Source organism: Halichoerus grypus, chromosome 6 (genome assembly GCF_964656455.1).
Source record: "Halichoerus grypus chromosome 6, mHalGry1.hap1.1, whole genome shotgun sequence".
NCBI lineage: Eukaryota > Metazoa > Chordata > Mammalia > Carnivora > Phocidae > Halichoerus > Halichoerus grypus.
Genome location: NC_135717.1, coordinates 94,997,231 through 95,007,864, shown reverse-complemented (window position 1 = coordinate 95,007,864; position 10,634 = coordinate 94,997,231). Strand labels below are relative to the sequence as shown.

The 10,634-nt window shown below is 50.4% G+C and overlaps 1 protein-coding gene and 1 long non-coding RNA gene across 6 annotated transcripts in view; one reads left to right on the top strand and one right to left on the bottom strand.

The window, feature by feature from the left end:
- Window positions 1-10,634, top strand: part of LOC118527529 (ATP-dependent DNA helicase Q1-like) — a 336,638-nt gene that overhangs the window by 288,196 nt on the left and 37,808 nt on the right. For 3 of the 5 annotated variants that reach the window (XR_013449106.1, XR_013449105.1, XR_013449107.1), the window contains exon 1: window positions 10,205-10,493. The exons of the other annotated variants lie outside the window; for them this stretch is intronic. The gene's annotated coding sequence lies outside the window, so the exon portion shown is untranslated. Of the gene's footprint in view, window positions 1-10,204; window positions 10,494-10,634 lie in introns of those variants that run through there. 5 annotated transcript variants of the gene reach the window in all.
- On the bottom strand, window positions 9,178-10,287 carry LOC118527530 (uncharacterized). The gene is made up of 2 exons (XR_004913154.2): window positions 10,121-10,287; window positions 9,178-9,602 (listed from the first exon to the last, which is right to left on the bottom strand). It is a non-coding gene; the product is annotated as an uncharacterized LOC118527530 (long non-coding RNA).

Below are 10,634 nucleotides of genomic sequence, written 5' to 3'. Positions count from 1 at the left end.
GGGCATACTTTTTAGACTTTGGGTATGGTGTGTGTGTGTGTGTGTGTGTGTGTATGCATGTGCGTATGCATGTGCGTGTAGACAAATCCTGAAGGAGTTCAATCAGCACTAAGGAACCAGCTGCCTTCCACCCCTGGCCATGCTTGGTGTGTTTGTACCAAACCCAGGTATTTATTTTTCAGCACCTCTCAAGGAAACCTCAATGAGTTTCCTTCTGGTAAGTTCATGGCTAAGACGCTGGGCTGCTCTGGGGCCCTGTACATCTGCTACGATCAGAAGAGGTTTGCAGAGAAAGAGAAACAGCAGCTGCAAGGAAATCCCCTCCTGTTTTCTACCCTCTAACCTAATACATGGCTGCAGTTATATGTACACCACCCACATAACCACTTCCCCTCTCCTAGAACGCCGTCATGGAAGGTACTAAGAGAAGCCATTTTATTTACTTCTTCCCTTCTAAGTGGGACTCTGTATTTGAGCCACCCCAGAAAGAGGAGAATTAAAAATTATACTAATTAAAGTATCTAGAGTGGAGATTGTGAGAAACTGGTAATTTGTGGAACTAATTTCATAAAAATGCAATGACCACTGACAGAAGCAAGGATGGTAAGAGGAGTTGAATGTCTCTGTTAACTTCTTTAGAAAACCTGAAGCAAAGCTCCCGGAAGCTGGAGGCAGGATGACCTGTAGGTGATTTGAAGGTAGACACAGCCCAGGAATCCCTCCTCCACCTTCCAATGCCAGTGCTTGGGAGACTATTTTAGGAGGGTTTTTTAGAACAAACTTTAGTTTATATGTGACATTTCACAGCATCTCTTGTCCAGAGAAGGAGAAAATACAGATATTTATTGACACAAAGTATCAGAAGATCTAGGAAAATTGAGTATGGAGATGGAAGGAAGAGGGGTTTCTCTCTTTCCCCAGGTATGCAAATTACCTAACTTAATTTGTGTAGTATATGCTTCTCTGCCCTTTCTGCTGCTCTGGGTAAGGAGTTAAGAAATCCTTTCATTCTTATTAAAGAACTCAGTGGGCGGAAAGAGGTGATGAGAGATATTTAGATGGAGGCATAATGGGTACCCTGTCCCATTTGAACCATTACCCCTTCAAGAAGATCGAGTGCAAGAGAAGTGGGGATAAATGGACCCTGACCTGGGACCCAGTTCCTGGCTCCTGTCTTCTGTATTCAAAGTGTCCAGCTTCTGCAGTTTTATCTTAAATTTCTCTGCTCCTTGCATTTCAGTCTCTCATGATGAACAGAAGTTTAATATCAAATGATGCCCAAAGTCAAGAAATCCTTCCCAGTAGCTATGTCTTTCCTTGGAATTCTGTCCTCCCAATCTCTGACTACTAAAATCCTACATAAATATCAAGGTCCACTTTAAATGTTATCTCTGCCTACGCCTTCCTGGATTATCTGCCTCTGAAGAAATTTATTTCCTTTGATCTCCTCTACTCCTTTGTGTCATTCTTACCATAGCTGTCTCTCCGCACACTGTCTTCATTTGTAGTTACCCTATGTCTTCTCTTTCTCCCTCACTCAAGTGTAAGCTTCTGGAGTGGGGTGACTGTGCCCTGCATATTTTTATGAATTCTCTACACTGTGCTTAACACAGAGCTGAAGAATTGCTAAGTAACTTTCATGTGTGGTATAAAATAGGGTGAAAGAGCCCATGAAGAGAGATGTAGAAGTAAAGGTATTATGAATACTGACAAAGGATATTACTGTGATTGTAGGTCAGCACATGATACTTTCAGGTATGGATCATCTTATTAGGAAATTTTTATCCCACCAGTAGATTTATTCCCATATTATATATTTATTCATCATTCATTCTTTCTCTCATTCAAATAAAGGGTTTTTCCTAGAGGGATATAGATAATAAGCAAGAAAACAAATGTTCAAATAATTCCAGAGTGTGATGAACCCTCAAAGGAAAGAAACAGGGTCTTGTGATCAAGAATAACAGGGAATTTTGTTTAGATAGGGAGGGAGGTTAGGAAAGGCCTTTATGGTCCCTGTCATATATTTACACTACTATGATTATGAGTTAATTCAATTTCTAACAAATAAAATCAGTAACAGAAAGGGAATAAAAACCTTCCCACCAGGGTGTGTGTTTGTCAACCCAAGCATAGGATTGGTTCCTCTTTGGTCCAACTTCCAAACCTCCCTCCTGCCTTGGCAAGAGGGGAAGTCAGGGCCATCCCCTTGCCTCAGGAGGGACCCTGGCTACTAGGTTGACTGGGGGAGCTCAGGCAGCTTCAAGAGGTCCTCTAAGATTCTGCCAAAATGGGGGCATTCAGGCTGGTATGCAAGGTGATGGGTCAGAGATCTGGGAGCCCTGGCTGAAGAGGGTGTTTATGGTTGGTGGGGTGGGGCACAGTGGCTGGGCTCTTGGGGGTGGGTGTCCTGGTGTCCTGAGCTGAGCTGGGTAGAGGTGGATGGAGGGGAAGACACCCCCCTCAGCTTAGGGAGGACTCCAGGCTCAGGTGGCCCAGAGGGGAAGGGAAGAAAATGGGGAGCAGACACATCAGACCAGTCCAGCCTCATTCCTTCCCCTCTACCCTTCCTCATCTCCCTAAGCCCAGCTTCTCAATGGGCCATTTCATACTTACTACACATCTGCTGTGTGCACAGAGCTCCAAAGTGTTCTCTGGCCATTCTCACCCCAGTAACTGCTACCTTGCAGCCCACGAAGGGGAAGAAGGGGAAGGTTGGGAGAGAGCCCCTCAATTTCCTGGGACAGTATGATTACTTACAGCAGCAAGAACGATTAAAGCGAGAGGAGAGCAAGAACTTCCCAGGAGCAGACAGTGCTGCTTGTTTTCTGAAGCAGAAATCCTGGGCCTGATAAAGGGAGGGACAGCATGAAAAGGCACCCATAGAGGGAGATCCTCTTCCCAGGAGTGTTGGGGTTCAGCAAGGTGTGGCGGGGGGAAGGGGAGACCGCTTAGAGCAAACAGGCAGAAAACGAGGTGAGACTCTTGGGGGGACATCTTTTGGCTTCCACGTGGAGGTGCGAGTCCCTTCCTACACACAGGGTCATTGCTAAAGCATGCGCCCTCTGCTGGGCTCTCAGACATCAGTGATCTGTGGGGAGAAAAGATGAAGAGGCTATGCAGGGTCCTTTCCTGCAAACCTGCTCTAGGAGCTGAGGGGGAGTCTCCCTCCAACGGAGTGGAGGCCGAGGTGGTGGGATGACCCGATGGGGAACAGTCACCATTTGCCTCTTTCCTCTCTTGAGTTGGAGTGGCTTTGGGGTGACCAGGTCATCAGACCAGCCAGAGGTCCCAGGGCTGCCAAGGGTCCCTTCGGACCTGGGGCATAGAAAAGCTGTGGGGGACCCGGCTCCGCCGCCCCCCATCCCCCAGTCAGGAGGGGCGTGGCTTGCCATGGTGCGCGGGGCTTCCCCCAGGTGGGAATGAAGTGCCTGGCAGGTTTCCCCTGGTCAACCTATTCCTCTGTGCACCTCTGCGCATCACTTTGCTGATGGGGAGATGTCTCTTCAGCTCTCTTAACACCGGACCTTACCGGGTCTGCGCGCAGGAAGAGAGGGGAGAAGGCAGGCAGAGGGCAGGAGGAGAGAGAAAGGGGCAAATGTCCTTCCTTTCACTGGGCTGTGAGACCTGCTCTAGTCCCTAGATTCTGAAGGGTTGGAGAGGTGTGAAAACAGATGTAGAAATGACTCGAAATGGGGCAAAGTGGTAGGATGCAGCAGGCTGGAGAGATGGAGGTAATGGAAGGTGGAGCCCACTGGGAGGTGGGGTTGTCTGGGGAGGTGAGCCAGGAGGGGAGGGAGGCAGGCTGGGGAAGGTAGAAGGTTGTCCAGGTGGGAGGGGACGGAGTGGGAGGTGGGCAGTGGAGGGGTCAGAGGGATGGGGGTGGGAGGTGGAGCCACCAGGATGGGGCAATGCCAGATGGAAACTCAGAGATGGTCAGGGCGACCAGTTGTCTGGAAGGAGGACTGGAGAAGGATCCCACGGGGAGGAGGGGAAGCAGACAGCAGTTCAGCAGCAGTCAGAGCCTGGGAGGATGTAGGGAGTCAAGGCTGTGGCAGGGAAACAAGGGTGTTTGTGGGTCCTTGGAGGGTCCCAGGAAGGTGAAGGTAAGACCTCCAGAGCCACTTCCCGCTCAGGCTGAGGCCTGACCCTGGAGGGGAGATGAGGAGGTCACCTGAGCAGCAGGGATGGGTGCGAACCCATCTCTCCCTTAGCCCAAGGCACCTGCAGAGGGTGCCCATCTGGGAGGGAGCAGGCTGGGCGCCTTCCCAGCTCTGACCTCAGAATCTAGTGGGGTTTCTTTGGAGCGATTGTTTAGTGATCATGGAGTGACTCAATCTCCCACACCTGCCTAGCAATCCCTGTCATATAACTGTCTCCCACATTGTCCATGAAGAATGTTTTAAAATTGGTGTAATTCAAAGAAGTAAAGTAGGACTTTCCATGGGACAGCTCTATGGAGGCTGATTAACCCTTCATGGCCATCTTATGCGCAGATACAGCGCCCCATCAGGAACATTTAGGCTCTGGTCAAATAACATTAAAGGTTATTATGGCAAATGAACCCTGTAAAGGGGCAAGAGGCATGATGGAATGGGAGGGGAGAGATCAGTTTTAGGGCAGGGGAGTAGAATGGAGCTGGCCAAGTCTGAGATCAAGTTTCCCCAGGTTTGGGCACCTGGGGTCTGATGCTGAAGGAGATGGGGTTTCCATATCAGGGACAGCGGGACTGGAAGGCTGTTGGGGAGATGCTCACCACAGGGGCTGGGCAATGGAGTGGGGTGGCTGTCCATGGTGGCCACATTGCTGATGGAAGCTTTACCTGTCTTAATCTCACACATCAGTCAAATTTTATTAATCCCACTTTACAGGTGATAAAACTGAGGCTCATAGAGATAAGTTAAGGGCCCCAAGATAACAGAGGTTATTAAGAGGCAAAGCAGAATTTGAATTCAGGTCCTTGATTCCTGAGCTCTTAATCTTTTCGACCACACTGTTGGGTAGAAGGTCCCACCTGGTGGGGGGTGGCAGGTAGGTGCTCAAAGTGTTTGTTGCGTGAAGGACTGAGTCATCTCTGCAGGTTGCACTCCCACGGCGTGGGCCACAGTCCTAGAGACCCTGGTAGCAGGAAGGGGGAATAGAGCGGAGGAGCTCCAGTGTGGGCCAGGAAACTGGAAATAGGTTTCCTGTGGGTTTCCCTGCTTTCCCGAGACATTTAGATCTCTAGGATCTAGAGGACTGGGCTCTGCATCCTTAGAAGAAACGAACAGAGTGGTGTGTATGTGTGCACAGGTGTGCCTGTGTGTGTGAGAGTGTGTAAGTCTGCGTGTGCATGCCTGTCTGTAAATGTATGAGTTTTAAGTGTATGAGCCTGAAGACTAATAGCTAAAGATGTCTTTGATTTGTGCACATTTCCAGCAGGTTCCAGGCTGTGCTGTGGGCTGGGGGAGGGGGGAGGCCAGGAGAGGAAGGCTGTTAGTGCTGGGGTGTGGGGGATGGGAGCCTGAGCAGTGGGGGTCTCTGTCCTGCCAGGCACAGGGGGATGGCATCAGGGTCCTGGGTCTGAGGTTGGCTGGAGACTGGGTCCTGAGGCCTGTGCTCAGGGCTGCACGGGAAGAGCTCAGAGGCCCTGCTCTGACCAGGGAGGGCCATAAAGATGGGGGGCCAGGATAGGAGGGAGGCCAGACGGGGGAGGGTTCAGCCCTGCTCTCTCCCCACTCCCACCCCTGGATTTGGGAATGATGGAACCAGGCTGCAGTCCCTAACTCTAGACTCCACCCATTCTGCCTGAGTGCCTTAGAGTCCCCAGAAGTCCTTGCATGCCACCTTCTGAGGCTGGGATGACCTGAATCACACTGGAAATTTCTGTCTCTACTCAGTACTACCCAGACAGGTCCAGAACAAGTCCTTGTCTCTTGGAGGCCTCTGGTGAGGCCCTGTGTGCATTCTTATTGAATGTCACACAAGCTGAGGCTTTCAGACCCATTGTGCTGGGAAGTTCTAACTCAAATCCTACTGTGGCACTTCATGCCCTATAACCCCAGGCTGAGTTTTTGATATTTGAACCCACATCCCCACCCCCAAGCATGGAAGTAGTTTCTTCTGGACAGGGAAGAGGGTCAGAGTGTGTGGATACTGAGAGGATGTGGGGTAAAGCCTGGTGGGTCACAGATGGTCAGACCTTTCCTGGGCAGGAGGGTGACGATCAGCAGAGCAGATTCAGAGAAGAGAACTCAGAGACCTCCAGTTACAACACTCCTACTTTACAGACAGGAGCCAGAGGCCCTCGGGGTGGGAACACTCAGTATCCCTTGCTCCGTGATGGCTGCCTCTGGAAATCCCAGGCCCCTGATTACCTGGTCTAGGAGTCCTTCTTGTGCCCCATTTGGAGGCCCGTAGACTCTGTTCCTATTTTCTTCGCTTTATGGGATGGGAAGAGGGGGAGGAATACTTCAGCTAGACTGGGGTGCTGTCCCCCTTCCTCTATTGACTCCTTTCCAGCCTTCCCAGCTGGGCTTCAGGGCCTCCCGCCCACTGACACCTGTTCCTGGTCCTTTCCGCCCTCCCTCCACAGGCTCCCTGGATCTGGTCTCTCAGCTCCACCTGGGCAGACAGCCCAGTATTCAGCCTCCTGGCCCGCTCCTAGCCTCCTAGTCTGTCCCCAGTCTGACCCATCTTCTCTCCTCCTCTCCCTGCAAACCAGCCTCTCAATCCCTTGCAAAATTATCCCATACTCTCCTCCTCTGGGAAGTCTTCCATGATTAATTCTCCTGGTTCTGGATCCCACACTATTTCTTTCTAAACCACTGCCAAGGTACCTGCAGGCCTGTCCTTGTTCTTCTGTCTTCTCTTTCCTGTGTGCCTTGTCCCTGCTCCCCGCTTTGATCGCCTCCCCCCAACATGGAGCTGTGCCCCCCACAGGCAAGGCTGGGTTTTCTCCTCCTTCCCAGGACTCCCCAGGACCCTCACCAGGAGGGTGAGGACTGCACTGGAGAATTGCCTGAGCCCCTCCTCATTTTCTGTGTTCTGGGAATAGTAGAGATAATGGTGTCCAACTGGGTCTCATCCCGAGGAGGGAGGTGGCAGTGCGGACCCTCCCCTGTCTCTCTCCTAGTGTTTTATTCAGGTTTAGGCCTCAACCCAGCCCCCTGTCCTCCTCCTGTTCCTGGTGGCCTCTGACCCAGTGCCCAGGCCTCTGGAGACGGCTGCCCTGGAGCCCCTGGGATGCTGGGCCTGGTTGGGGAGCGGCAGGCAGTCCACCGAGATTTCTCAACTTGGGCTTCACACCCTGACCACCTGCTTCCTGGTTGGGTCTCTGCACACCTGTTTTTTCTCCCAGGCTCCTCTCCCCCCTCCCTTTCCTTCCTCCACTCCCTCCTCACACAGCCCATCTCTCCCCACAGCCTGAGTTCTTTTGGCAAGCTCTGCCTTTCCTGAGATCCTTGGGGTTGGCGTCCTGGGTGGGGAAAATGTTGGGTGGGTGGAGATGTGGGTGGAGAGGGTCCTGGCTCTGGGGAGGCACCAGGTCTAGCTCTGGACCCGGCTATGCATTGGCCGCCACCTTGTGGCCATCCCAAGAACTGCAGCGTTGGGGTCCTGCTGAGAGAGGGGAAGGAGGGGAATGCCCCCCTCCGGGTGTGCTTTAGGAGGGGAGCAGGCCTCACTGACACTGGAGCCTTCCTCAGAGAGCCTTTGAATTCGTAACTGACAGGGAAATAGAAACCTGGGGGAAAATCCAAGTAGGAAGGACAGGTCTAGAGGGAGAGAGATCACTGAAACTCTCTTCTCAAGTCTCAAACCTACTAGTCAAATTCTCCCTCCCCAAAAGAACCCTAAAAGGGAATCAACCTGAAACTAAAGCAGGAGGAGTTGACATCTGACCCGAGAAGAACTTCCCAAGCAATCCCGAATCTAATGTCTGCCTCAATAACACAGATAAATCTTGTATAAAACTTTCACATAATACATTTTAGACCCAAGTGGATTTTTGAAAATTTATCAACAATTTTGGATTGTCTGTGCTGTTGTTCTCCATTCCCAGTGGTCACAGAATATAGGAATTTACAATCTGGGGTAGAAGTGGAATCTTACAGAGATTTATCCTGCATTATGGTCTTGGGCTATTTCTTATCCCATTTAGGGGGTTTGACAGTTTGGAGGAAGCTAGGGGTAGATTTTTCCATTCATTACTGTCTGGGGATACAGATCTGCTCTCCGCTCTCTGCAGTGACCCTGCAGTTGTCCCTACACAGAGAGGTCCTGGCTTAAGTCTCCTAGAGCCATTTTAGACCAGACCTTAAGAAAGTTCTCAACCTGCTACAGATAGGTTTAGTGAACCTAAAGCAAGAGACTGGCATTTGGCCTCTCTGTTTGGGCACACATAACAGGAGTGAGCTGTCCTACAGTGTTTGCTCCTATTGTTTTTTATGGGGTGAGTTCTCCAAGGATATTTAGTGGATGCACGTTTTGAAGGAGAGATGTAAACAAACTCTTGTGGGTTTCTTGTCTTCAAAGTTCCTCACTTGGCAAAGAATACCCAGAGTGCTGAGTTTAGAAGGGGCTCAGAGATTTGACAATGTGGCTTGGGGCTTTTACAGTCAGTTTCTGGGGTACGTAAATGAAGAAGGGTCTTTCTTTTCTCCTTTTCCAAATAACAGGAAAAGAGATCATTTAAAGCTGGATGTGCTGAGGTTAAACTTAGTAAAGGGCTTCCTGACAGCACAACATGACCAACTCATTTAGTTTAGAGGCCATTCTGGCCTTCCTCCCTGGCCTTCATTTCTGCTGCCCTGCATCGGGTGCGAAGGCCAAGTGTCATTATGGCATCTCTTACTGCATCAACTTCCAGAGTTGACTATCTCCCTCTCCCTTCAAGTCCATTCCTCTTGCAGCTGTATTCTCAGGAAAAAAAAAAAAAAGGGAAGTCCTTTTCTTTGGTTAAAAATGCTTTCTTTGGTTAGATAGAAGCAGTCTTCCCAAGCCTCCAAACAAGTTCCCTTGGGGTTTTTTGTGCTTCTTCTTCTTCTTGGGGTTTTTTGTGCTTCTTCTTTTTTAAAATATATTTATCTGAGAGAGAGAGAGAGAGCGCTCAAGCGAGAGTGAGCAGGAGGAGGGGCAGAGGAAGAGGGAGAGACTCCCAGATTCATCTTGAACCCAAACACGACATTCTAAACAAAGTTGTTTTCAATAGACTGTTTAATTTTTAAAATCTTGAAAATCAAAGTTAGTTAAACAGAATAAGAAACTCAAAGCGTGGCAGATAAAGCAAAAACAAAAAGACTATCATGACCATTAAAAAAGACAGGACCCACATGGTTGGGCAGATATGTAAATACAAAAATTCTTAAGATTGACAAAACGGTAGAAAAGTGGAAATGTTATAATGAAAGAAATGTTAACAAATAGCAATGCTAACCTTAGAAATAAGATAGGCCCGGAGAACTCTGTGGTAGGCAGAAAGATGCTAAAATAATAAAACAAGCTACAAAGCACAATATACAACATTAAGGAAAGAAATCGTTTAACTGAACACAAAGTGGCATTTTACTACTGCGGAAACAGGTGGTAGAAAAGTGAAGTCGTTTCAAGGAATTTTTGGAAAGCTGTTTCCAGGGGTGGCAAAAAGGAAAATAATAAAAATATTTAAGTATACGCATTATTTATAAAACATCCAAAACCTAGAATAGGTGACATTTAAAATACCGTCTCCCAAACAAACGGCCAGTAACTTGTAGAGGACCCCCAGTCTGTCATATGCACAGACGTTTCCAGAAGCGAACCACGGGCACCGCGCATCAAACTCTCTCTTGTGGCCACCCGCAGGAACAACGCGCCCATCTAACTGGGAGTGAGAGCTGCGCGACCCTGGTTCAAGACAGACGCTCAGAAGGCTTCCCCCTCCCCAGATCCCACCGACCTCCTCCTCCCAGGCCAGGTCTGCCACTGCGAATCCAGCTCCCGCCCCCTCAAGGCAGCCCTCCGCGTCCCGCATCCCTAGCTCAGTCCCGCAGGCCGCCGCCCCCACCGCGAAGCTTCATTCGTTGATGACCGGGTCAGTGGGGCGGGCGAGACGAGCTGGAGCAACGAGGATCCAGGCGGGGATCCCGGGGCGAGTGCTTACTCTGGGTGTCTGTTACGGAGATCATGGCTGCAGTAGTGAGGGCACCGGGGACAGCACCTCGGGGCGCCCAGGGCGTGAACCAAAGTCCGGAGTTTTTAAAAGAAGCCGGGAAACAGCCCAGGCGAGAGCCCACGGGTTTTCCCGAAACACGCTCCTACCCCCGCTTCAAAACCGCTTCCCATTGGCTAAGCCCGCCCCCAATATTGCCCAGTCACCCGTAGTCTTGTTCGGTGACGCACATCGTGGCCACACCCCTCCACCAATTAGAGAAGCGTGTTACTTGCGGTTGGTTGAGGAGACCTACCCCGCTCGCCGCTGGACAAGAAGGAGAGAGTGGTGGCGGGAAGTTCTCATTGGAGAGCGGCTGAAAAGTGTAAGTAGTCGTCCCGAGGGCCGGCGCTCTGAGGTCAGAGAGAGAGGCGGCTGGGCTGGAGTGGGGTGAAGGGGTTCTTTAACCCCTCTGATGGAACTTGGTCCTTTAGGGGCACGTCGGACTGCCTACCCCTCTCTTTTT